At 35.6% G+C, this 5,540-nt stretch overlaps 1 protein-coding gene across 3 annotated transcripts in view; it reads right to left on the minus strand.

Annotated features, from left to right (window-relative positions):
- Positions 1 to 4,565, minus strand: part of LOC106465470 (sodium- and chloride-dependent glycine transporter 1-like) — an 81,544-nt gene extending 76,979 nt beyond the window's left edge. Inside the window, exons 1-2 of one of the 3 annotated variants that reach the window (XM_022393372.1) lie at positions 4,187 to 4,314; positions 325 to 698 (exon numbers count right to left, since the gene is read on the minus strand). The gene's annotated coding sequence lies outside the window, so the exon portion shown is untranslated. Of the gene's footprint in view, positions 1 to 324; positions 781 to 4,186; positions 4,315 to 4,459 lie in introns of those variants that run through there. The other 2 variants (XM_022393377.1, XM_022393374.1) reach the window with 2 other exon arrangements.
- Between the last annotated feature and the right edge of the window lie 975 nt (positions 4,566 to 5,540).

The following is a 5,540-nucleotide window of genomic DNA, read 5'->3' on the forward strand; positions in this document are numbered from 1 at the left end:
GGACTGATCTTAAAGACGACAATAAATATGGCCTTGTTTTAAAGATCAGAGGGACTGATCTTAAAGACGACAATAAATATAGCCTTATTGTTTTAAAGATCACAGAAACAAAGGAAATGACACTCACCTGAAATCTGTTTCGGTGGTCAGTGTTCGACGAAATGGGGATTGTAGTAGAATCAACACTCTATAACTTACAAAACTATATAGCAAGTTGCAGAAGTAAACGAAGCACTAAATAAATACACACACGGAGTAATACATAAATACACACACGGAGTAATACATAAATACACACACTAAATAATACATGAATACACTGACCTCTTAGATGGGACTGTATGAGGATTCCAAGTTTTTCTCTTCCTGAAAGTGACTGATGCAGTGTTTGTGTTAATTCCAGTCCAGCAGATAAAATTCACTGTCAGTAATTCGTGAGTCTTTTTTACCTCTCTCTCTCTTTATCTTGTACAGACACGGAGTGGAACTGTAAATCGTTTTATTCTGCTGGAGACTGCAGGTGTCTTTAACCGTTTAGAAACTTTTTAGGCCTTGTAGGTAACTGTTATATCTTTACTCGTTTAGGCACCGGTTCACGAAACGTTTTGAATTGAAACGGCTATCACCAGAATTATCACAACTTTAATCACGTTGGTTCTAAACAACATTCTGACAACAACTCTCTCGTTAAAATGCTTCTGTAAAGAGAAATATATACATCTGTTTAACGCTTTTGAATTTGTACTATCTTTACCGATTACACTCGTGAAGTTCCCGTAGTTACAGTACGTATCTCTTGAGGCACGTGCTGCCGCTTGTGTCGGCGTGTTAACAACGTTTGTTTTCTGAACTCTCAAATTGTTCTTAAGTTACTCGCTTTTACGGGCTAAGAACGAGAGGAGACTAGGTTTCCCTCGGCCAATCATAAACGTTACTCTGCTAACGTAATTCAGTCGCGTTGCTAGGAAGTTAAACAACAGTAAAAGCAAATGTTGTAAAAATACGTCTAATTTATTTTCATGATAGCATTGTTAAAAGGTAATAATGTTTCAACTTATAATCAACAATGTTCACCCTGTGATTAAATAAACACCATATAAATTTTAGGCCTGACTAAAAGATGTGTCAACTTTTATTTTGTTCCGAGGATGTTAATAAACGAAAATCGCCATTATATATAATAGCACTGTCTCAGGTATTTATATGTTATTTAAAAGATGTATATATATATACAGTAGATTTTAGTTTATTTGTTTGTGTTGAATTTCGCGCAAAGCTACACGAGGGCTATTTGCGCTAGCCGTCCCTAATTTAGCTGTGTAAGACTAGAGGGAAGGCAGCTAGTCATCACCACCCACCGCCAACTCTTGGGCTACTCTTTGATCAACGAATAGTGGGATTGACTGTCACATTATAACACCCCCACGGCCGAAAGGGCGAGCATGTTTCGTGGGACGGGGATTCGAACCCGCAACCCTCAGATTGCTAGTCAAGCGCCCGAACCACCTGACCATGCCGGGCCAAAACACAGTTTAAGGGAACAAGAAACTGGATACCTCAAGTCACACTGTTGGTTTTGCTATATTTTCTACGTTCCTGTTGCTAAAATAAATTCTAAATAAATTCTTCTTATAGATTAAAAAGTCCTGAATCTCTAATCATCAAGATAATTTTCACGTGGATAATCTATCGGATAATCGCAGAGATAATCTGCTGGATAATCACATGGATAATCTACTGGACAATCACATGGATAATATATCGGATAATTACAGAGATAATCTATCGGATAATCACGTGGATAATATATAGGATAATCACATAGATAATCTATCGGATAATCACATGGATAATCTATAGGATAATCACATGGATAATCCCAAAGGTAAACTACTGGATAACCATATGGATAATATACTGGACCGTGTAGTTTTGTGTTGCAAAGCTCTCAATGACAACAACGTCAGTAAATGACAAGTTTTTTTTTTGTATACTAAGCCAAACAATAATAACTTATTTCCGTAGTTATAAACTCTTCCACTTATTGATTACCGATAACAGATAAGTCCTGTAAGAAAGTGACGTAGGAAATGCTTTTGAAATTTTACAACGCCAACATATTGGGCTGAGTATTGAAAAGTCTGGGGTTCAAGACCTGATGTCACCGAACTAGCTCAGCATATTTAGCTCTAGGCGCGTTATAAAGGCAACAGTCAATACTGTTTACATGACTCAAGAAGCTAAGAAAGCTTTGTAGCGGCGGGTGCTGCTGGATTTCTACCTTCCCTTTAGTGACCTGGCCGATTAGCCTACATATGTATAAGGTGCCGTTCAGGTCGAAAATTCCAGTTCCTTTCTGAGACTCAAACATTAAGACATTTATGTAAAAAAATTAATAAATAAACGTTGGTGTGTTTAATAGCCCATTAAAATGTTTTATCTAACACAGTTATTCAAGGGTCGTTCTTCTGTGGGAACCCAATTTTGCTGGTGTTTACAGATTTTTCGTTTCATACTTGGTTGGGATATACGTTCTGGTTTACCTTGTGTTATATCATTCCTCATTTTGTAGTTGCCATAGTAACATTACAGTATAGAGTACGTTGAACTTTTATACATAGAGTGCGCTGCAAACATAAATAAAATGATAATTGTTGTCGTTTTCTTTGTGCAAAGCCACCAAAAATTATCTGTACTCTATTCACCGCGGGAATTGAACCCCATATTCTTGCGTTGTAAGTTCATAAACTTACAGTTCACCCACGAAGGGGACATAAGATAATAATTGATAGTATACGATGTTAAAAAAATCTTAACCCTAGCTTAAACTTATTGTGACATAAAACTGATAAATAGTATAAATAGCGTTTCAACCACTGAAGAGTACTGGTATTGGGCGAACGGCCTCGTCGGCACTGAATATATCGGATATACGCTCTTCTTTACTTGCACTCATTGAGATATTCTTATAATTACGGAAACTGAACTCTACAGCGTCGTAACTGAGAAACAATGCAGAATAAGTCCCGTGTCTGCTCGAATTACAGGTTCGATCTCGACTTCTTGACAGTGTGATACCTAGAGCTGAAGGAAATACACTAAGGTAGTACTAACCCTTAAAACTGGGCAAACTTACTTGCTGAGGAAATACTGTTGAACACTTACAACTTTCAAGTTAGGCACAAAATTAAAGTATGACGTCACAGTATCTGAAAATACACTTCCAGTCATATATGTTATATGTATAATTAATGTGGCACGTATAACGAAATATATAACATAAACTGTTTTAACATCATAACTTTACTTAGGAATGATAAAAACGTGTAAAAGTTGATACACATGCTCTTTGTGAACATCGTCATAGCTTGAATTAAAAAATGCAAATTTTCCGCAACGTTAACGAGATATGGGCAATTGATTTTAATTAATGCCTTCGTTAGTGGTAATTAGACTTATAACAAGACAACTGGTAAAACAATTCAAGCTATGAACGAGTGCAATATCAATAAGTGTACTAAATTTCATGCTGATATTGGCTTTAATGGTGAAGTAGACACGGAATGAAAACAAACTAGACTTATTTTTTAAATCACTTACTACAGGGTTAATTAGTAAAGATTTTAAGATTAAAATTAATCATTTATATAGAAGAGAAGTTAAACTTATGAGTTAGGCTAAGTTCGAAAAATGTGATTTTTGAAATATTGGGGGCGCTCTTTAAGGGTCAGTGATACATTAAAAATACTATTCACACTAAATACCCACGTTAAGCTATTTGTCGCTCGTAAAATTCGTAAACTTTATGCAACAAATGTTAGGCCTAAGAACTTCAAATATCTATGACTAAACTATTTAGGCTAGAAATAACTTTATGCAACAAATGTTAGGCCTAAGAACTTCAAATATCTATGACTAAACATTTAGGCAGAAATAACTTTATGCAACAAATGTTAGGCCTAAGAACTTCAAATATCTACTTGTAAATGATTTTGGCAAGAAATACGAGGGAAAAATGGAAATAAGAACATGCACGTGTTTGTTCAAATAAGGTCTCTTCCTAAAGGCCTAAAACATGGATCAACGCTCTAATAATATTTGATTACGGGACTGAAAAAAAAGTAAGAAAAAATGAGTTACTCTTAGCTTTTGAATTATATTTCAGAAATATTTATGTAGGACTAACCTCTACCCCTGCTCAAAAATGAGATTTCACACCGGTCTCTCATGCCCTCATTTTGACTTCGAGATTACAGGTTAGATGGACCAAAGAAAAACACAGAGAACGTGCACCAACAACTCCAACTTCTGAACAAGCAAACATTATGGTAGTACACAGTATGAATGCTAAGCCTTATCTTTACGTTTTATCTCTGCCATCTTAATGTTTTCATCAAAGAAAACTAGGCCTAGCTAAGATGTATACCATGCAACTTGATAGATTGGAAAAGCTACGAACCGTAAAATTATGCTTTATATATAAACTGATATAATCAGTACTACACGCTTGTCTTCTCCTTTCACAATCTGCCACACCCTCTTGGGAATGATAAACAATACCCTTATATGTGTCAGTGGCTATCCTATACGGAAAGACCTTATTAACCACAGTCTCCTTTTATTTCCTACATCTGAACTACACCCCCCCCCTGAATTTTTTTCACTCCTACCTCCTCACCTCAAATGCTATGGCTTTCCTCACCGTAGCACACCATACCCGGAAGTAGGTGATACGAGTATCTATACTTAAAAAGAGTTCTTAATTGGATGTGATGTAAATTTCAACCAATGAACCATGACGATAAAAGTTGAAATGTTTATTATTGGTCTGATGAGAGCAGGAACAGCTATGGTCTGTGGGAATAATGCGAATAATAGTAATGCATGTGTGTAATATTATAAAACATGGTTATTCTAATTGCAAACATAACGAACACAAAGCTCTCAAACACCAGAATATCTGTTCCAACTACAAACATAATTAACACGATACTTCTAAGAAACCAGAAGATCTGTTCCAACTACAAACATAATGAACACAAACCTTCTAAAAACCAGAAGATCTGTTCCAACTACAAACATAACGAACACGATACTTCTAAGAAACCAAAAGATCTGTTCCAACTACAAACATAACGAACACGATACTTCTAAGAAACCAGAAGATCTGTTCCAACTACAAACATAACGAACACGGTACTTCTAAAAAACCAGAAGATCTGTTCCAACTACAAACATAACGAACACAAACCTTCTCAGAAATCAGAAGATCTATTCCAACTACAAACATAACGAACACGATACTTCTAAGAAATCAGAGATAAACCAGAAGCTTTCAGAGATTAAAAATGTTTTCTTCATTTCACTCCCGAAAATTGTTAAAAGAAAAACGAGGAATAAAATTATCCCTGGTTTATCTTTCATAACCTATAATAATTTGTAGTTTATACTGAAGAAGCTAGAAGCGTCCCTGGTTTATCTTTCATAACCTATAATAATTTGTAGTTTATACTGAAGAAGCTAGAAGCGTCCCTGGTTTA

This window comes from Limulus polyphemus, unplaced genomic scaffold (genome assembly GCF_000517525.1).
Source record: "Limulus polyphemus unplaced genomic scaffold, Limulus_polyphemus-2.1.2 Scaffold1954, whole genome shotgun sequence".
Taxonomy (NCBI): Eukaryota; Metazoa; Arthropoda; class Merostomata; order Xiphosura; family Limulidae; genus Limulus; species Limulus polyphemus.